Below are 22,331 nucleotides of genomic sequence, written 5' to 3'. Positions count from 1 at the left end.
TCCTGACGGAAGACATTTTGACTGAAAGTGCTAATAATATCCATTCTTCCAGTACTGCAAATGTTTTTACTGAAAGCTTAACCAACATCTCCTCCTCTGTTTGCTGTGTTAGGTCAGGGTATCACCAGTAATGTCAGTGGAGCTTTGGCATTTTTCCAGTATTAGCTGACTGCTTGTTTCAGGATTCAATCTCAGTACCTCTGTATTACTGACCTCTGAAGCTATTGATTTCTGTAGCTGGAATACTCTCAAGTCTCTGAAGGAAAAAATATGATTGCTCTTATAGCAAAATATATTTGATCCATTTGCAAGCTGCATTTTTTTTTTTATTTATTTACTGCAGGAAAATGTTATAAACAGTGTATGTTCATTAATAGCATCTCGTTCATTATTTTATATCCAGGTACTTACTAAAAAGTGAGGATCAAGATCTTTTTTTCAAAGATGGAAAACTTAAGTGCAGATTTATGGCAGAGCTCAGTAAGGTTTTACAGAACCTCCTGAACTTCATCCTCCTTCTCATCAGATTGATGCATTCCTCATGTCTGGGGGGATGATCAGGGGCATCTGGAAAAGCTTGTGCGAAAGAGCCGTGCATTCATCCTCCCTCCCACCTGGTCTTAAATGGAAGAGGACATCCTGCTAGGCTGTACTGATTAAGAAAAAGTGTGCCTTTTTATTTGAAACATAGGAGTTCTTTCTTGCCAAATTTCAGTTGTTCTTGTGTTCTAGTCTTTTATTTTCCTACTTATTTGTAATTATATCTAACCAGTGACTGATGTTTCTCATGACTGGGAAGTACTATTAAAGGTACATCACACACAGAATAGAATCATGTCCATCGTTCTTTGTGCATTACAGATTGATGAATTGTGCAGTGATTTGGCACAAGAGTAGCAAATTGCATCTGATTTGACTGGCCTTCTCATTTGCACCGTGCCCACTTCACACTGTTTAGTTACAAAAGGCCTTAAATGAAGTAAAATTTGTTTGCTAGCTCTTTTGACTCCTGCCACAGACTGAGGAGATCTAGATATATTATTTATTTGTTTTTAGACCAAGAGAGTTTGTGAGATTCTGTACTCTTGGGACACCATATAAAGTGGGAAAGGTTGCATTTTGTGACTGTGGATTTCTTTGGGGTTATTTAGGTCTTTTTTGTTTGTTTGTTTTGAGGGGTTTGGGTGGTTTTTTTTGTTGTTTGTTTTCCTAAGTTTCTTAATTATGTGGTTTTGTGGAGCAACTTCAATGGCTGTGGTTTGAGAAGTCTGGGAAAAATAGGAAGCTGCTGATTTTGCAGATGTGTGTTCATATACCTGTAGGACGAAGGGCAGCATTATTTCTCACAGTATTCCCATCAGCTGAAACATGAAGTTTGCTTTTATGAAAACTGCAAATGTGAAACCTAACTGTCCATTTTAGTCCTTAAAAAAATACTTACTGCTGCCAAACAAAACTGTAAATTTTATTTTGTCTAAACCAAATGAAAGATTCATTCTTCCCGACATGAGACATTATGCTTTTTAATTCTCCTCTAAGGCTTGAAGGCTATTGCAACTACTTTAATTCCTCCCTCTGGAGCTTGTTATTCACCAGTTAAGTAGATTGATACAAACTGTTATTTCCAGATCCCGATCTTTACTAGTTATCTTTTTTAATTAACTATTTGTCTTCTTTTCCTTCTTCTTTTTTTTTTCTTTTTTTTCCCCATATTTAATCCATCTTCCCCCTTATTAGCAAAAAGCAACGGAGGTAGTCTTTCATTTGCCACAGATGTCTGGCACACTGAATTTTTTCATACACTTTGTCACCAGGTGCTTCTTGCAGGTTCAGATGGAGAGACTGTGTCTACTGTAGTTGTGCCAGCTTCCCTGCTAAGTATTTGGCAGAGAAAGGTGTAAAACCCTATTCACGAACAGTGAAAATCTAGACCGAGAAGCAAATTCCCCTAGTGACTAGATTTTATATTTTCTCCTCATCCCACTGCTTTTATCTCATCCACGAAGTCTGAGTTCCTAAGGGAAATACATTTTATTGAATAAGAATTTCATTGCAGAGAAAGTGATTTTTAAAAAGATAAAAAGATTTGCTGCCTTACAAGATGCTTGATTTTAAAGGGTGTTCTTGCTCATTCAATATTGTCAAGCACAGAATGCATAATTTGGAAATCAGAAAAACAATTCAGGGGTTAGTGTCTACACCTCAGGTTTGTGGATCTGCCCCGGTTGGTGCAGCTTTGTCCTTCCAGATCTTTGACTTATTGCTGTAGAGACAAAACAAGTGCCTCACTGTCTAAAAGGTGAGTAATATTTGTTTTCAACCATGATCACGGTATTTTTGCAGACATCCACAGAACTGCACATAACTAATAGTTTTCTTCCCATTAATCTCCTCCCAGTGTCTCTGGCAACTTTTTTGCTTCTCTTTCATTGCTCTGAATTGACATCAAAAGGTCTGACTTCCAGGTGTCATCCCACTCATTGTTGGCAATAAAGGCTTACGTTTGAAAATGTTCCTTACAAAAGATCAACATGAAGGTATTTTCTTTTTTTCCAGCAGAATAAAACTTCTTTCCATCCCAGCTGAAAACGGTGTCACTTTTTCAAAAACTCTGCATAGATCTGAGCGAAAAGATGAGAACTGTATACAAGGTGTACCTTTCAAACTTCCAACAAAATGAGGCTTTAAAGTTAGTCCCAGCAGCCTGAGTTATAAAAAATGATTTGCTGCTGAAGTGACTGCAGGTCTGCAGAGAATAACTTTGTTCTTATGTTCCATCCAGATTTTCAGACAGATTAAAGGAGATTCCCTTGAGTAACGTGCCACGCATCACGGCACATTCAACAGATCAGTGGATGCCCTTGATGCCACAAATGAAGAAACATTCTCTTTGCTGTACATGCTCAGGTATTTGCAGAATTGGGTTCAGCCCAATGCATCTCCTAATGTATTTGTTTCCACTGTGAACTGCACTTCTCTCTGTATTGTGTACAAGGCAGGTCATGCAAGAGCAGCAACACTGAGCCTCTGGCACTGGTGAGGCTGACTCAATCAGCCCTTGTGAGTTAATTACATTGCTTTTTAAAATAAATTTATAACCAGATAACAAATCCAGTCACTAGCACTTCTTCCAACTTTAGGTGCTGGTTCTTTGATAAATATTTTTGTAGTGCTGACTTGTTTTGCTTAATTTGGTTTAAAATAAGCCTTTTTCTGAAATGAATGAGTGAATATGAAATAGAATATAATATGTATTTGGTCTCTTTGGCCAAAGTCATCTGTCATTTTTGTTGCTTCTGGCCAGCACAAAAAAAGAGCTAAGCAAGGACATATTTATAAACAAAAAGCAAAATGAGTGGCAGCAAGGTTGGCTAGTAGCTAGCGAGCTGTATGGCAACAAGAATGAACACTTGTAAAGGTACTGCTTTTATAAAGTCCAACCAGTGTTGTTATTTTGTTTTGTTTTGTTTTAGTCTTGCTTTCTAATGAAATCTAACCAGCTAAAGAAATCTTAGCTATACTGCTGAGATTTATAGTCACACTTAGCTATGACTATAAAAAACTACTCCAAATGAGAGTTTCCCCCACTTCTAAAATCAAGTGTAGGTGGGAGTTGCTATTTTTAGATTTAATTTTAAAAATAATTATGGCTTCTGTTTACATTGGTATCATGCTCTAATCTTCAAGGATTGTCTATTCTGCAGTATTATAAGGGCCAAGTATATGAAGCAAGAATATGCTATGATCTCTCCAGGTTGGAATCAACCTTCAGAAAGGCAAAGCATTGCCAAAATCTAACAACAGTATGTTTAGGCCAGTTGCCTTACACTGGCTATTGCTAAGATACCAGACTTTTGGATTCCTGATACCCAAAAGGATTATTCATTCTTGGCTTCTCTACATAATGTACAAATAAAAGGGAACTATAAATCATACCTTGGAAAACTCAGTCAGGCTTTAATGCCTTAAACTTGCCAAGTTTGCCTTACTAAGAAGCAGCTGTTTCATACACTAAAGTAAATAATAAAAAGTAAATTTTTGAACATAAAGGTCGAGCATACAGGAGAAAGAGGAGAGATTGACAAGGGAGGTGATTCCCATACAGCTAGATGTAGAGGGGCAGTTAATTCCCTGATGTATGGCAAGAATATTTATTATTTTCTTCAACAGGCTGTGTTTAGGTTATGTTACACCATCCTGATAAGGAGAAGCAAATCAGGGAGACTTTCCTGGGTAATGGAGTACTGCAGTGCACGTAACAACCACTGCATGCATTATCATCAGCTTGTACTGTTCCAGGGCACCAGGGTTTGCAAATGCTTTGCATTTGTTTTTGGAGCAAAGTATGCTTTTAGACTCTCACAGAAAAATCAGTCACGAGTGCAGATATAACAAGTATTTTGTTCCTGATAGCTTTTCTCTCCCCAGACTACGGCTGCTGCTCTGGTGCCAGATCTAGTGTGGCCATTTCTTTCCCCAGGGCCCTTCTCTGTGCAGCCAGCAGCAGTGACACAAGTGTGCTGTCAATGTGTTAGTGGCCTAGCCAGGTTAGCAGCTGGGGGGCTGTAACCTTGCTAGGCCATAGAAGTGGGCACACAGTGCTGCCCCAAGCTGAGGACTGACCAAACCTCACAGTTTGGCATGTGGTTCCATGTGCAAGAGTGCTTCAGAAGCATCCCTCTACTTCAGAGGGTCAGTTGTAGGAGAGGGAGGATTCTCCCAAGGACAAACATTGGTGGCCACTTGACCAAAGTACCAAAAGTACAAGTGGATCACACTTGTTCCTGAAAGGATCAAGGGATCTTCTCTCCTCTGGGGAAGGTGGATGGCAAAAGCAGTGTTGTCTGATGTTGCTACAGCCTGTTATTTCAGCTGTGGAGGTGCCCAGACTGCTGGATCAATAAGTAGCTGAAAAATATATAGCTGTTTCAGAGAGAGACTTGCAAATAAACTGTTTCTACTGTTTTAAAGTCAAACTGTCTTTGAATCTGCTGTTTTCTTCCTGCAGTTGTTTGCTTCCAAGGATACTGCCTGCAAGACATGTCAACTGGAGGGAATTGCATTAGCAAAATGGGAAATCCATATAGTTAGCTGTGCTGTGGTTGACTGGTTTTTATTCTTGGCTTACAGCATAGTGATATTCAAACTGTCAGCCACATCTAAGTTGGATTTAAATGAATGTGAGTCCAAACTGGCATGTGAAATTCAATTAAATCACCACATCAACTTCTGTATTTGCGTTCTGAGGATTGAGACTTAAAATAAGTGTTAACACTATGAATTGTACACAGTGATGGAATTTCTGGGGTCAGTTTCCTGGTGGAAGGTAATCAACAAAGATATAAATGTAATGAAGTCTTGTTTTGAAATGCAGTGCAGGTGCAATATCCAGCAGAAAAATAAGTTAATCAATGAACCATTTTGATATTTCAAATTCTGAGTACAGGCTACGCACTGGGCATATATTATTCAGTTTGAAAGACAGTGTAAATTATTAATAACATAACTAGATTGAATGTCTCTATCCATTCATTCATCCTGCAAGTGGGGGTCTTACTCCTAAATATTTAACAACCGTTGTAACAACTAACCTATTTTCTTCCTTTCCAGCCTGTAGGAGGAATTACTTCATTCACTTGTGACAATTTTATTTGCATATATAAATGTGTTCAAGTGAATCTAAGCTGGAGAAATACACATCAGTTAGTGCTGCAGATGAATTGGTTGCTGCTTCATGGCATGTACAGCTCTTAGAGATAAAACAAGACAAGACCAGATTCTGCGTAGGCTCTGTCTGCTTCATGCTTTATGTTTGCTGATGAGCTGTTTAGCGTATAGATGTTGTGGTAGATCATGGATATGATGTTGTTCATACAAGACTGGTACAAAATATCATTGCGGAACCTCTGACTCCATTACAATGGTGGAGAGTAGAAGGAAGTTAAGGTAGTTGGAAGATGTTGCCCCAGTTATATGGCCTCATATAATGAGTGCAATTAAAACTTCTTTTGGCAGTCCCAGTCCTGCTTGTGACTGTCAGTTCTTGCAGGGTTGTCTATGTTCATTAGTGCATCCGCTATAAAACATTTTGTTAGCCCAAGACTGCCAGAGTTATTAAGATATCTTCTTTTGCCAAGATAGGAGCCAGGAGCAGCTAGCCAAGACACTTGTGCCCTCTGAAGTTCATGGCAAAGAAGGTTGGCACTGCAGCGGTAGAAGTTAAGAGCTTACAGATGAGTAAAATGAGTCATTGTCTGATTGGTAGGCCAAAAACCCATACCTTGCAGTGATTAAGAAGTTCGTGAACTGAAGAGAGAATGTGGTCCCTTTTTCTTTCTGTCCTATATTTTTTCTTTGCTTTGTTCTTCTGAACAACCAGTGTTACTTACTTGAATAGTCTTTTACTTGGAAAACAATTCTGTATCCTTACTGTTATGAAGAAAAATAAAGTCCCTGATTGATTGTCGTCTTAGCTTATCTTTCTTTTTTTGTCCTTGCAACATTGGGATTGTCATTCACCTGCTGTCCTCCAAACTTGAATTTGATGCTCTCCATCTCTCTTTTCCTAGGTTTTCTTGTATTTCATTCTTGGTACACTGTTCCCAGAATAAATTTTACTGACTGCTTTGGTATTTTGGACTCTAACATGACAGAAATATACCTGTTGAAGATTAGAAAAAATTAATGAACAAGTCGAAGTTTCTGCTAAGACAAGGTGAATGACAGTTAGTTGAAAAGTGATCCTGGTGGTTCAACCATGGACTAAAACACTGAATCTTTGGACTACGTCTAAATACAACTAACCCTTCTTTCATAATCACTAACTTTTACATAGTAATCTATTTTTCCAAACTCATACTACATGATCTGGACCTTTCAAATTTACAGTCTTCAGGAAATATTTTTAACAAGCTTCTCAGCTTCCTACATCATCATGTGGGAAATTCTATTTGTCATAATATACCGGGAACGTGTAAAGATAATTTGGTTGTACTTCATCACAACACGATTAAGATAGATTAATTGTGCTGGCTTTTATCAGGTAAACACTGTACAAAAGTCTACTTTGGCTCTCGCAATGTTTTTAGCCAGTCAGTTTTGATATTCCTTTCTTTCCATGAATAAAATCATTTGTGCCTCTTTAGGTGCACAGGTCATTTTGCACATTGGGTGTAGCTCCTAAAATGAGCCAGAGAGGAGGGGACATAGGCATGGGGGAACAGCTTCAGGAACTGTTAGGAACCACTCCCAGCTTGTTAAAAAATTATTTCCATGTGAGCTAATACTATTCCTAAAGCTCTTAGTGGAAACAGAGTTCAGTATTATCTAGCTACATCTGGAAAGGCTCTTTTCGTCAGAATGTAATTTTTATAACATGGCTATTCTAGAAACAAAGTGAAAGCTCTGGTTAGCTTTCCATCTAGTTCCCTGAATGCTCCTCTAGCTTTCACAGAGATTTTTTTTTTTTTTTCCAGCTGTGCCAATATCTGGATTGTAAGAACAAACCAAAGATTTAGATACAGTTATGCATGCCTTGCAATGTTTAATGAGCTTTCTGAACAACTGTCATGAGTATGTTATTTGCATGAACAGTTTATGTTTATGCATATATATTACACTAAATGTGTTTTATGAAAAGAAAGCATCAGAGTAATGAATGCATATATACTTTATATAAAACCTTTTCTTTGGTCACTTATGACTTCACATCAATACAGCTACTAGCTCGCAAGATTTTATGAGTACCTGACGGACAGCACAGAGGCCTTTGTTATTAACTTTGTGTATGTATGTGTTTGTGTGTATGTATCACAGAGAGAGAGCTCAGCACAGGCAGTGATTACAGCGAGGAGCTGAGAACAATCAAATTTCACTGAAATTATTGATTGTTTGAAAATAAATTTTCCATTCTAAAACTTGTCCTTGTATTAGAAAGTCTGAAAAGATCTAGAGGATAGATGGAAAAATGTGCATGGTTTTGTTGTTGTTTGATTGTTTAATTACTACTATTGTTTTTTTTTTAATTTTTGTTTTGTTTGTTTTTTGTTTTATTTTTGTTTTTGCGATATCCATGATTTTTGAAATACCAGAAAACTGCAATCTATCTTTTCTGGTGTTTTTTTGTTTTTTTGTTTGTTTGTTTTTCTGAAGGATCTTCTGAATTTCTGACTGATACCTACTGTGAATATAGTTGCACTTTTTCAATCTGCTTCAAACAGCTACCTGTTTCTCTAGGTGCCTTCTTGCAGTCTCCTGTGACATGCCCAGTTGTCCCCCTGTAGGTCTGCAGATATTGTGGAATTTTCCAGTGCAGACAGGGCTGTTGTTTTGAATGAAAAATAGTCTGGGGAAAAACACACCCCATTTTCAGTGGCTTTTCTCCATGATGAATAAATTCACAGAGGAGAGCATGCTTGTGCTTTTCCATTCCTATTCTAAAGCATTAAATACAGCCTTCAGTGTCAACAGTCCAAAGCCCCATATTTTGGATAGGTAAAACACTTTTAGAGAACAGATTTTAGAAATGTTCTCTGCTATAGGCTGAGATCTTTTCCCATTTTTGTTGTGTGAATATCAGCTATGTTTTATTTTAGTAAGAGTCTAATAAGTCAGTGAATCTGCCTGAATATAGTTTATGTGCTAAACAGTTCATTTACATATATTGTACTATTAGATTAGATAGCCAACAAGCCTTCTGGTTCCAGAAACTTTGTAGATGGTTCTGTAATAGAAGAAATATAACCTCAAGTAAACACGAGACTCATTGTTTCATTTAGGTATTGGGCTAAGGTACTGGATGATTGACCTACAAAATGTGGCAAAGCCACTACTTCATCTCAAATTGTGCCCTTCTCCGCTTCTACCTGAAGTCAGTTTCAACTTTCAGATAAAATAATTGACCTACAGGCTTCAAAACAGAGAGGGGAATTCATTTTCTGGCAGGTGTATGCTTTCTGAACACCTCAGTAAATCCTCCAATGTTAGTAAACTGCTTTTAGTTGAGCACTAGGTTAGAAAAAGTAGAACTGTGTTTGGAAAGTGCAGAGAAGAGAGAAAAACATTTCAAGAATTTATATTCTTTCCTTGCTATGCATAATTTGTAGGAATCTGTAGGAAAATCATAGCAGCATATTGTTCATTCCTTCCTTCCTTCTCCCCAAAATTAGAACAGAAGGTGGGATTCTGCTAACCACTAATTGCCTGGAATTCTGTGATTTCCTCTGATGCCATGCTCTGGCCTACACAGGACTGGTATGCAGCTGAAGACACTGGCACACACAAGAAACAAAAGAGAGACCTTATCATGAAAGTGGTGAACATGCAGGCAAGATCACTCTGCAAGCATTAACTGGTATTTTTACTGATCTTCTGAAAAGGTCAGACTGGTGGGAGTCTTAGCAATAGCAACAAAATAAACCAATCAACCAAGAGAAAAGAAAAAGAAAAAAAAAAGAAAGCAGATTATTAGACAAAGGAGCCCATAAGAAGCGCTAGATACTGTGATCCATGATCAGGTTATGCAAGCAGGGTCACCAAAGGTGGATTAGGCCAGGATAGGGGTAGTACCAAGATGATGAACCTAACATTACAACCAAATTTAATTCTGTCTAAATATTTGAAAATAGTAGACAGTATCTCTCTCTGGCTCTTTGTGTGTGTATATGTTGTGACCTCAGGCCAGCACATGCTTACACTGAAAAGCCCTTTGCTCACAGATGTCTTTCCATCATGAAGAGGTACCATTTTATTACGTGCACTTCTGGAGACATGGCTACCAGAATCAAATCCTTGATAAATTTCCTTTGAAGATGGAGCCTTTTTTTTCTGTGATAGTCTTCAATAGAGAAGGATAACTTAGTTTAGCTTTCACTTATGGCCTTCAAAAACATTGTTTCTGCACTGGATGCTTAAGGACCTTAGTAGTATCCCATCATTGAGGTTCATATTAGAATTGAAACACAGAGAACAAAAAAGCAAACTGCTCGTTTCACCCTAATTTTCTGCTTTCTCTTAAACACCATTACATTCTAGAAATCCTGATACACCAAATGTAGCTTGTCTTTGTTTGTTGTCATATTTGTGATTCCTTTTACCATGTTCTCAACAGCAGCAGAAAAGTAGCCTGTTTTCTTTGAGTATGTTCAGATAGTAGGTCTAACAAAATATGAAGTCATTCTAAACTTTAATTTTGAAATAGATTTTCTAGACCAAAAAAAAAAAAAAAAGGTTAATGCTCTTCTTTTCATGATTGCTTTCTATGTCTCCAGGTTTGTGCCATTTAAATGTTTTAAGAGAAAGCAACATGATTTTCTTTCAACACTCTGACTTTTGTCAAAGTCATTCATCTGTTTAAACTACCATGAAGAAGCCATTATTTCAAAGAGGAAAGATACCCAAGAGGCTGGAAATGGAGAGCACCATGTGTCATTTCTGTTTCCTTGCAGGAAGCCTTCTAGAGCTGTAGTGTAGCCAGAGGACTTCAGCACACACAAATGCTTAGGCAGAAATGCAGAAGAGTCTGTGTAAATTTTTTGCTCCGGTTAAAATCTCCTGGCAATACTAGACATAGATGTACCCAGGTTCAATGCACAACTCCAGACCATGGGCCACCAATAAAAAGCCAGAGTTTTGCTACCTAATATTCAGTTTGGACACAAGTAACTCCTTTAAAGTACTCAGTGGTGATTTAGCACTCAGTTTCTTACTCAGGTATATGTGATTAACAAAGAAACACCTTCATTCTCTAGCCAAAGGATGGTTCTAAAGTTCTGGCTAAACTGACAGTTCTTTACAGCCATTAGTGGAATTTTACAAAAGGAGAGGGTAGAAAGACTCTTTCAGTTTTCCATTAATCATAGTATCATAGAGTCATATTATGGCTTGGGTTGGAAGGGATCTTAAAGGTCTTGTAATTCCAACCTCCTGCTATGGGCATGGTTGCCACCCAGCAGATCGGGCTGTCCAGGATCCCAGCACCTTCAGGGATGTGGCGACTACAGCTTCTGTGGGCAAACTCTGCAGCACCTCACCACCCTGTAAGTAAAGAATTTCCCCCTAACATCTAACCTGAATCTCCACTGTTTTAGTTTAAATCCATTCCCGCTTCTCTGAAATATCATCAGACCATGTAAAAAGTTGGATTCCCTTAAGTTTGTAAGCTCCCCTCAAGTACTGGAAGAAAACCATGCAGTGATATTCATTGGGGAAAACACAACAGATCCTAACAGAAATGAAAATATGAAAAAGTCCCTTTAAGAACATCAACAAAAAATGAGTATCATGTATGTACCAAGACACGTTTTGTCACAGCTCTGTCAACATCACCTTTGTTATGATTAGAGGCTAATTTGCATATGCAGATAACATAGTCATGTGAACAAGCCTTTACGGTATTATGACTATTTATAAATCTTTTACCTGAAGTGCCTGTGAAGTGGTGTTTACACAGGCTTCAAGGCTATCTTTCCTGTAACGGTTTGGCAAGGATATTAAAGGGAAGAGGTAACATCAAAAAAGCAGCATGTGAAAAATGCAAATATCCAGGGGAAATAACAACATATGAATCTCTGTGACAGCAGATTCCTTGGTGGAACTGAGTTAGCCCCATCTGTGCAGGCAGGCAGTTCATTGGAATGTAGGAAAAATAGTGAGGACAGGAGTTCTTCAGGCTGGTGATGGCAGGTTCAACGCATCTGATGTTCCTGTTGATGTCAGTATTTTTCAGCCTAAGGGAAAATACAGCCTGATGCAAACTGCATTAACTGTGAGGCACTCAGATGGGAAGCATTTTTATGATCAGCCTATTTCATGGAATGAAAGGAGAAGAATTACTGTGACATGCTGGGGTATATGTTGTTAATTGCTCGTCATAACAATTCTTTTCTTCAACAAGATCTCTCTTTTCCCTTACCTCCTCACCCTATGAAATGATCTTGTCAATATGGAGAGAGCAACCGTGAGGAATCTGTAATGAAAAAGTGCTGTTGCCATGGCACAGAGTTCTGGTCTTACATTAAAAGAATTTCTTAGTCCTCATTTGCATTCCCTGACCCTCAGAACAGCTATATCAATTGTTTGAATTCAAACAATTAAAAAATCTTTATTACTAAGAAGAAATTAAAAGAAGTAATGAGCTTAACACAACTCTAGATCAAAAAGCACTTATCTGGCTGCTAAAGGGAAATGCAAATTTCTGTGCTGTTTACAGCCCAGAGTAGCTTAAGTTAAAACATACTGGGACAAGATTAAATTGAAGGAAAGATGGTGGAAAAAGAACTAATGTTTTCTTTTCACAGTGAACAGCGTGAATTTTCAGCTGTTTTTGCTGACATCACACAAAAATACTTTTCTGAAAACTACTATGCAAGTTGTTTAAATCTCCTAAATTAAACTCTTTAATATAATTTTTTTTTGTATCTGTTGATTTCCCCTGTTTATTAGACTGAAATGTTTGCACCAGGCTTGTTCTTGTTCCATCTTCAGTGTTTGAATTAGAGATAATTTTTCCCCTACTTTTTTTTTTTTTAATTCCTTGGCGTTGTGGGTGGATGTAATAAAGTTTTACAATCCCGATGGACTGATAGTAACTAGGATGAAGTTAACACAAGAAGAGGCAGATGGTACCCACACCTCCTTTGGTAGTGCTGTCAGCACACCTCTTGCCATTGTTCAGCAGTCTTCCCTGTTCCCATCTTGGATGTCTGAGGGATAGATGCTGCGAATTGCACTGCAGCTCACTAGTTGATTTCATGGCAAATAAGATGGTGCAATCTGTCACACAAACACCAAGAGCATCAGCCAGCTTTCATGCCCCAGGTTAAAAAACCCCCAAACCGTGAAAATTTGGTTGCTAACTCCACCTGCTCCTTTAAATATCCTGAGCCAAGCTTCAGGGTATCACAGCTCAAAAATACAAACCTGGGATTCCATTTTATTTCTGTTGTTAGAAATTGTAGCTCAGAGTACCAGAGAAAGGCAGACCTTTCTAAGATACTCAACTTTAAAGCTTAAACTGTTGGAGGGTCTCTGAGATAACTTGTGTGTTTTCTTTGGTGTCCTCTCTAGCTGGTCTTCAATAAGCTTGTAACATTTTTGTTTTCCCTCTTCCCTTCCCTTTCCAGAATATTCATTTCACTGTATATTTGACCCTAGATTATTTTCACATCTGTGGTTACAGCTTACCTCTAGAAATCCAAATACCATCTTGGGCACCGAATACTTCCAGGCACTGCTAAACTTTTAGACAGTCATGTCTGTGCTCTGTGGTCTGGAGCAGTCTCAAATGACAACACTGACCTTAGTTTGATGATTTCACTCCTGTGTGGGTGAACATACAAACCCTAATTTTGAAGATGCAGCTCATTTTATACAGGAGGCTTTTCATCCTTAGCATGTGACACACCACATAGTGTCCATGTTAATGTAGAAGTCCCAACAGTTTTCCAGCTTGTGGAGTTACATGCTTCTGAGTCTTAATCTCACTAAAAAAGCAGTTTCAAGGAAAGATGCTATTGTTATTGTTCTCTTATCGATACACAGGATGTTGTTCCCATCTGTCACCTTCTGCCCCAGAACTGGCAGTCAGCTATGCTCGTTACAGAGTGATTACATTTTGTAGGGTGGGTGGCCCATAGCTACATCTCCAAAGCACTATTAAACCTTTGAATTAAAGTGCAGCTGGGATAAAAAGCTTAGACTGTTCAAAGGCCAAGTGTGCTTACTTGCAAGGCAGTGATGGTCCAAGAACAATTTCTGTTTTTCTGACTTCCCATTCAGATTTCTCAGTTTGCCTCCTAAGATGGTAGGCCAGCTGATATACAGACATCTTTTAATCAGCTACTTAAGAAATGGCTTCATGGTACAAGGTATGGTCTCTTTCCCAATGCTGGATGTCTGTTTGGGAAGGTCTGTCTGCATACTTGAAATAATATTATTTTTCTTGCCCACAGCAGTCTTGAAAGCTGAGGTTGTTTGCCTGATGGTTTGGATATTTATTTATTTTTTTCCAGCCTGTTGCACCTCATTTGGGGCAGATGAGGAGGGAAAAGATGTGGGTGAAAGTCTTTTCATCTCTGATGTTTGATATATAGCATGGTTTTGTTATTCTAACCTCCTGCATCCATCTTCAGGGTGGCGAAAGGATGGAAAATAACTGTAGAGAAGTATTTAATGAGCTTATTTGTTGCATCCTGTCCATCTCTGAACTTCAAAATTCTTTTCTGTATTCCTCTATCCTCCAAAAATATACCACTCCTTCTGCTTCATATTCCCTAGAGACCGAGTTACTAGAGACTGATGATTTAACTTCTAGTGATTGATGTGGTAAAAAAATATATATATCTATCTATGTAAAAAAATATATATATATCCCACAACCTGCCCAGAGACACTAAGATTTATTTCCATACAGAAGATACCCCACGCTTTTAAATGTCCTTGTAAATGCAATTGTAACTTCTTGGGAACCCCACTACACAATGACAGCTGATGCTTTTGCTATTTTGGCACTCTGATTTGGTATTACGCTGTGTGATCGTCATCGTTCATTTAAGAAAAATATTTTTACTCCTTACAGTTTTAGAGCAAAGGCAGTTAAAGAAAAACTTTATCTGGGTCTGGTGACTCACTGTCAGAATATTTCATGAACTCTCAGGACGTAAGTGATGGTTAAAGAATAATGTTCTAAACGTGTTGATTTTATAAGAAAAAAATTTTCTCTGAAGCTGAGTATCAATTCCTTGGTGAAAGAAGCCTTTTGTTAGAAGGCATTTTAAGTGGGATTATTGCTGTCCTTCATTACACTGATGAAATCCTCCCAGGAATTAGGTGACAATGTTCATGAGTTAGAAGGCCCAGGTTTTGTCCAAGACTTAAACTAACTTCTGATTTCTCAGAATTATCTTCTGTGAGCCTTTACTGGTTACCTATGCAACACTAGATTTACCTTTGTGTTCTATCTCCAAATTCTTCCTACCTTTTGCCAAATAAGTAAATAAAATTATTTTAGCCAGGTAAATACCACCCTTTCGTAACAACAAAAGAGCAGATTGTTATGAGTGTCCAACCCCTGTTTTAGTCCTTTCTTCTGTTTGTCAATGAAACAAACAAAATCAAATGAATCTCAAATACTCCTGGGAGCAGAGGAAGAGTGGAAGGCTGTTACTTCTTTTGCTGGATCAGGGAGTGGTGCCTGTGGATGAGGATGAATTTAAAGTTTGGGAAGTCGACTTTGATGTGACTACCACCTGTTTGTCTGGAACCAGCTCTTGCTGACAGAATTTTGCAAGAGAATTTCCCTAAGAAGTCAGATTTAAATTGGAATAGTTCTTCTCTGAAATACAAGCACAGGAAAATAATAATGGTAATGTCAGGAAAAATGCTCAGTGTGCCTCCCTGAATATTATTACATGTTGTGTATTACAGACAATAATGCAATTATACAGTAATATTTATATAGAAACATATTTTCAATAAATTTGTTCTTAACAAAACCATAACTTTTTTTGAGCAAAAGGCCCTTGCAAACAACGTCAGCTTTGTACTTGTATATTTTATATGACAGCACCAAATTTCATAGCTGTGTAATGCAGAAATATGGTAATCAGAGGCTTAAATATTTAAATAGTGAAAAGTTGATGATACCATGGTGAGGAATGTTCAGATAGTATATCAAAAACACCAGAAAATCTGCCAGAAAAATATAAATACATAATTTGTTAAGTTTTTGTATTTTGCATTCGTAAGACATCGTCTTACCCATATACACACTTGCAAACAAAATCAGATGTTCATCATTTGATGCTTCACTTGCTAATTGCAATGTGGGATCCAGTACAATGACAAGCCTCTACAGGGAACAGAGGCTCAGTCCAGTTCAAGAGTGACTTTTTTTCCAAGTTTGATTTTCACATCTAGAGTGACACAATCCCTTTTTTTTTCTCTTCTTCTTCTAGAATATTTTACTCCCTGTTTCAGTTTTCAATCCAGCCATCATTCTTAGTGCACGCAGCCTTAATCTGAAACTTACACTAGGAGTGTCAGGCTCTACCATAGATGTTCAGAGGGTCACTGTTGGAAGGGATTTTCTCCAGATTTTGACTGATAGAGTCAGGCAATAAGGAGACCAATCTCCCTCTCTATTGCTTTCTCTGCCCATAGATTAGCTTCATTCAAAATCATTGGACTTTTTCTGCTCTTTTGTTTTACCTGTGCCTTTTTCTCTCTGTCTCCTCAGACAAAAGAGAGTTTACCTACCTGCATAAGTACTATGCAGTGCAATTGCCACATGAGAACTATACTTCTAGAATTAAATGGTAACTGGTGGGACTAGCAGTAATGCTTTACAGTTATAGGCTGTAAGAGTGGTGGTTGATGGCAGTATAAGGGCTGTATCCCTAGATAGATTCAGGGAATGGCATTTAAGCAGTCCAGAGTCTGGTCTGTAGCTAAGCTGAATTGGCACCAGTTGCTACAGCAGATTGCATAAGTGACCCAAAAGGGATGGCAGAGAATATCTTTCCAACTCCCAGGAGCAGAGGGATCCTATTCAGGGAAGCTGTCTCAGCTGTCAGGGTAGCTCTTCCATCTCGGTGAACTGAAAAATATCTGTATTTTTTCCTTTGCAAGTGAAAACAAAAGCTGGCATTTGAGCAACTGTTTTAAAAAGTGGAAGAGTTTCAAGCTTCTGAGTGTTTAATCTTCCAAAATCTTAATGATGGCTTATAAAAGTTAGTATTCTGCAATGAGATACTATACAAATTCTGCCTCGTTTATTTGTAAAAGATGAGTGCTGAGTCATTACAGAGCATAATTCACTTGCTGTTTTAAAGTCAGGGAAGGTGCAACTTGATTTGTTTCTGTAACTGTGTGAGCTTTCTTACTGTTTCAGTACTGAACAGGAAATGCTGCTTCATCCTACTGAAATCCTGTATAGGCACAATGGATCTGGAGGCTATTTGGGAGTGATGTGACTGGGCTTTCCAGGATGGGTGTTCTCTGATCTCCCTATAGGATCTTCACAGAAGGAGGCTTGTTTGCAAACAGGGTGCAAACCAACTGAGCTGTGCTGTGACTTGAAGAGAGCAGAGGGAGAGCAGCAGCTTGTATTCTGTGGGATTTCTGGGTCAGTGGACCAAAGATAAGTCTTCTGTATCTTTTTACAGCCTGTCTTGGCCCCCCTTTTATGCTGGTGAAAGAGGGCCTCCATGTGCTTGAGGCTTGACTTCCAGCTCAAAGGCTGAGTTTGACAGTGGCTTTCAAACATTAGCCAAAAATGTTAGTCTGTGCATGTGTATGGGGAGGTGTGGGGGAGGCCACATCTTTCCTTTGTGCAGTCGCACAGAATGAGCCACAATCTGTCATGCTTTTGGTTATTAATAGCCAGAATATGAAAGTAGGGCAAATATCCTTCCCGATTTATCCTGACCTGAATACTCTATATCATCTTCAAGCCACAGAATAGTAATTCTGTCTCTAGCTGTCACATTCCTGAATTTTAAGAGCAGATATCTGTGACTATTTTGTGTCACGATTATCCATGTCACGTTACAGAGAGAAGCCTGCAGGCAGGCATGCGAGCTATGTGAGTGCTGCTTGCTTACGGAGACACTGGGATGGTGATCCTGCTCCCTGTCACTCCATACTGACACAGACAGCCAGATGAGAGAACCCGAGGGAGAGATCACCCTGGCCTGGAGTGGCTCTGCTGGGGATGAGAGAAGAGTAAGACACAGAGAGGCAGGCCACATGATGGGGAGAGGAATTAGAGAGCCATGAAGAAATGTCGATGGAGGCAGGAGGCTTTTGATTCAGGAACAGGGAGTGGAAAAAGAAAAGGAAGAGAGATGCAGAAACCCGTAACCGTGCAGGTTAATCATTCCTAGGCAGGAAGGATCAGAGTTATGAAGGAGTGCACAATAATGTGGGAATACTGGGCTGCTGAGAATCCAGGAATTAAAATAAAGAATGTTGAGACTAAGGAAGAGCTCTGGTGATACTAGAAGCCAGCATTTTTTTTCTCCTATTTGTTTCTAAAAACCATGAATATATCAAATACCATATTTTATTCCCCTCCCAATCTGCGGTTGGTATTTTTCACTCCTAATTTTGAAATCACAGCATCTTTTCCGACCAAATGTGCACATTCACCTCTACTTACATTCCTAGCAAATGAAAAGAGAGATTAAAAGGGCATTAGCTGTGATAAATCAATAAATCTAGTAAAGAGATGCTAGAATCAGAAGAGCACATTTGATCAGGCTTTTCCACTGACTTCCACATGAACTGGCATGGTTTTGGAATGAAGTATGTGAGCTTGAAGAATCACATCTCCATCCTGTTATTGTTCTGAGTGTTATTCTGGTAATAGTCTTTTTCTGGACAGACACACACACAAAAAAAACAGTAAATATTACTGCTGATTGCATTTAAAAACTGCAGACATTAATCAGAATGTGTGCCTGTTTGCTTGAGGTGGAATGAATATACAGGGAAACAAATCCTTGCCCAGAAGTATTAAAATCTAATGTTAAATCAAAAGGCAATGTAAGACTAGCATGAAGTAGGAAAGGTGACTGCGCTAACAGACTGCTTATTTAACCCTGCTAATTAACTACATGATCACTTCAAATCATCATCATAAAATGTTTCTGTTTCTGTCATGTTTCTGTCATGTAAAATACAAGGATGGTTTCTACCAAGCTAATTTCTGGCATTTCAGTGTTAAGAGTAGTATACGTGACAGATTAGGCCACTAATACATATTGTGTTTTTAGTGTGTCAATACTTTTTCTGTGTCTTAAGTGTCAGTGTGAAACATCACAGATAGCCCTCCAGGCACCCACAGACACACACCTCATACACACCTCATACTTGTGCCTCGCTGCTGAAGTACATCAGGAAAGGATGAACCTTGGGTCCCTGGCTCTTCCTTTCCCACTTTGTGCTCTTCCCCACAATGAACATGAATCTCTATTCACTCCTTTGCGGGAAGCACTCAGCCAGCGTGGGCACAGCACAGTAAACATGGCATGCATCCCCTAACACTAACAGCCACTTCAGGTGGGCTGAGATGGCGTTCATGTGATGCAAGAGAGCCAGAGCAGGCTGGGCCCACCAGCTCCAGCCCTTGTCCTTTGGAGCAGAGGGCAGTGACTGCACTGCTCCCTTTGCTCTCATAGTCAGGAGACCATAAGAGCCCCAGGTCCTGGCTCAGGGAGGCTGAGATTCTCACAAGGAGAGGGCAGAGGGCATGCTGAGATGTTCCTGTTTGTTTTTGAAATGCTGATGCTGGCTGTCTGCTGTTTCTGTCTGTGTCTGATGGGAAGCATGCACCAGCACTCAGGGCTCTGTGGTTTGGGCTCATGGTGTTTGCAAGCTTGGTTTTCAGTGCTAAATAATTCTAGTCAGATTTCCAAGGAAATAGTAGATACTTAACTGCTTTGAGTCATTACAGTTTGCAAAAAACCTCTATGTCTGAGCTTTGAAATGTGTCCTTCTATCTTCTGCCTTCCTGCCCCCGCTGCCACAACGTCCATCCTTTCAGAAGAACCATCCTCCAGGTGCAGTGTGTGGAAATGAAGGAGGGGAATTCTCACCTCAGAAGCCCTGCCTGGCCAGGCCGGGATGCCCAGGCTTGTTGGTAGGCAGCTCAGTGCAGACAGGACTCGTCTGTGGGACTCTGGCGCGTCTCTGGAGAGAGGGGGCAGGGCAGGAGCCTGCACACAGTCACAGTAGTTCTGATCTGTGATGGGCGACGGCTCATTAAGCTGTCACAGCTCTATGGCAACAGAGTGCGTGGCATCCACATCTAAAGCAAACACACAGGCTTTGATCAGGTTTGTTCTTATTGTTATACCAGTGGAGCTCAGCCCAGCTCCTCTGGAGCTTGAGACATTGCAGATTGCAGAATAAACCCTGTCTGCCTCCGCAGGGATACTTTCAGCAGGTTTCTTGTTGCTGTGCCCAGCCCACACTCAAACACAGAGGGTCAGCCTCATCACCCTCTGGAGCCATGTGTAGGCAGCCGAGTGGCTTTTAGGGCCTGTGTACCAAAACCTCCTTAGTGAGCTTCACACAGGCCCTGGTCTCAACATGCAGGGAGGTCTCCGTGTTCTGTGGAGGAAGCAGCTGGAACAACCAAAATACAGTTGCTCAACTTCGGTCTTTGGAAGACGAGGGGACTTCTGGCCTTCAGGCACTGGAGTTTCTATGGGGAGGGAATGATCCAGTTCTTCTATCCACTTTATACATTTTGGATAACATCCAGTCTGACCTCTCTCAGCTTCTGTCTGGGTGTTTGAACTATTAGATTATCTTTGGCAGCTAAGAATATATTTTTTATTTTTTTTTATACCAAAGTGAATATTGATGTTCAGCGGGTTGTCAAAACACAAGCTTACATTACTGCAAAGAAACCATGGCTGTATTCTTTTCAGAGTGAAGTCATGAATTGTTCCTCATCTTGGGGAACAGAAAAGTAAATTATATGGGGAACAGATTCAAATACAGTCTTGCGGTGAGCAAATCTCTAAATACAGATGTTTTAGGAAAGCATCTTTGTGAAGGATCTGTTACATACCGGCTTCCCAGATGTTGCAAGGGGTTGCATCTCTAAGACGTCACGCAGCTCACATCCTTAATAAAAGTGCCCCTTTTCTTGTAAAGATTAAATCTTCTCACCCAAACACAAACTTTCTTCCCACAGTCTCCTCTGCCCAGGTGTGTGAGGTGTCTGTGCCACTGAGGTCTCCTACTCACAGAGTAGAACTGGCTCCAGGTTAGACTCCATTCCTAGTTCCGCCCATTTCCTGCCATTGTCTTTTTCCTTCCAAGGTGTTCATGCAAGGAAGTTGGCTGACACTAAGTTTCATAAACTCTTAAGAAAGTTGTTGTTGCAGGCCTTGGTGTAGCTCATCAGTGTGGGACTCAACCATTCTAAAGGGTGTACTGGGCTGAGCACATCCCATTTCCCCATCATGGCGTATGCTGTGTGCCATATTGACAGGCATTTGGTTTTAGCATAGGTAATCACTGATATGTTCTTTTAAGCGAGATTCGTAGATGATGATTACATTTACTGCATAAATTACTTCATTATTAAAATCAGGTCATTTGAGCCCCAAAACCATTAGCATGCAAACTATTAGCATAATTTCATAAGCTAATAAATCAAGCGCAGGAAAAGAATTAAGTGGTTCCTAGTGATAAGTGTTTCTTCAGAGATTAAGAAACACAATTTTCTTATGCATATATTAACATTTTAAAAGTGAATTCATGCAAAAGCAATTTTTCTGCATATATATAACTTATGTTTAATAATCTTTATACTCAGCCTCCAGAGCTCCTTCAAAATTAATGTTTTTCTCAAATCACTGTACAGTAATTTGGAGTTGAACCAGCTAGCCTGTTTTGATACAGTCTACCTGTAAAATTCTTTATGCTTTTATTAAACAGTCAAAGTTAGGAAATAAGCCAAGATATGATTTAGAAGAAAAGTAGCTTGGATTCATCCTAGATAATGAAATGTTCACCCAAGGTAAACTTTGTATTCTTAATCCTAAGCAGTACCAATGAAATTGTAATTAACTCCATAATTGCAATCTAGAACTACAGTTGTCTTCTTATTAGAATAGTGCATTAAAATTGATTTGATTTAATTCCCATTTCTTATGTTTAATTCCCATTTCTTATGTAGTAGAATGTAGTATTGGACAGAATGACACAGAGATCGGCTCTTCTATTCATCTCACTGACTAGATTCAAACTAATACAGCAATATACCTCTGTCCCTGGAAAGGTGATGGAACAGCTTGTGCTGGATACCATCTCCAGACAACTGGGAGGAAATGAGGTTATCAGGAGTAGTCAGCATGGGTTCACCAAGGGGAGGTCGTGCTCAACCAACTTGGTGGCCTTCTATGATGCTGTCACATGCTGGTTGGATGGGGGAAGAGCGGTAGATGTAATCTACCTTGATTTTAGAAAGGCATTTGATACTGTCTCCCACAACATCCTTATAACAAAGTTGAGGAAGTGTGGGATAGACGAGTGGACAGTGAGGTGGGTTGAGAACTGGCTGACAGGCAGAGCGCAGAGGGTCGTTGGTGGTGCAGAGTCTGGCTGGAGACCTGTAACCAGTGGTGTCCCCCAGGGGTCTGTGCTGGGTCCGGTCTTGTTCAACATCTTCATCAATGACCTTGATGAGGGGATAGTGGCCACCCTCAGCAAGTTTGCTGATGATACGAAGTTGGGAGGATTGGCTGACACGCCTGAAGGCTGTGCTGCCATTCAGCGAGACCTGGACAGGCTGGAGAGCTGGGCAGTAAGAAACC

The 22,331-nt window shown here is 39.5% G+C and overlaps 2 long non-coding RNA genes across 5 annotated transcripts in view; one reads left to right on the top strand and one right to left on the bottom strand.

Annotated features, from left to right (window-relative positions):
- Window positions 1–1,697: 1,697 nt before the first annotated feature.
- Window positions 1,698–21,837, bottom strand: LOC109366562. Of its 3 annotated transcripts, none has more exons than XR_002112896.2 (3): window positions 20,579–21,837; window positions 19,436–19,807; window positions 1,698–6,661 (listed from the first exon to the last, which is right to left on the bottom strand). It is a non-coding gene; the product is annotated as an uncharacterized LOC109366562 (long non-coding RNA). The 3 variants fall into 3 exon arrangements; XR_002112895.2 differs by having other exon boundaries at window positions 19,466–19,807; window positions 20,579–21,835; XR_002112898.1 differs by lacking the exon at window positions 1,698–6,661 and adding an exon at window positions 13,382–13,481 and having other exon boundaries at window positions 19,466–19,807; window positions 20,579–21,836.
- Window positions 19,752–22,331, top strand: part of LOC109366563 — a 13,305-nt gene continuing 10,725 nt past the window's right edge. For both annotated transcript variants that reach the window (XR_004159105.1, XR_002112902.2), the window contains exon 1: window positions 19,752–19,835. This is a non-coding gene — a long non-coding RNA (uncharacterized LOC109366563). The remainder of the gene's footprint in view (window positions 19,836–22,331) is intronic.

Source organism: Meleagris gallopavo, chromosome 3, assembly GCF_000146605.3.
Source record: "Meleagris gallopavo isolate NT-WF06-2002-E0010 breed Aviagen turkey brand Nicholas breeding stock chromosome 3, Turkey_5.1, whole genome shotgun sequence".
Taxonomy (NCBI): Eukaryota; Metazoa; Chordata; class Aves; order Galliformes; family Phasianidae; genus Meleagris; species Meleagris gallopavo.
This window is presented reverse-complemented; position numbering and strand designations above follow the sequence as displayed.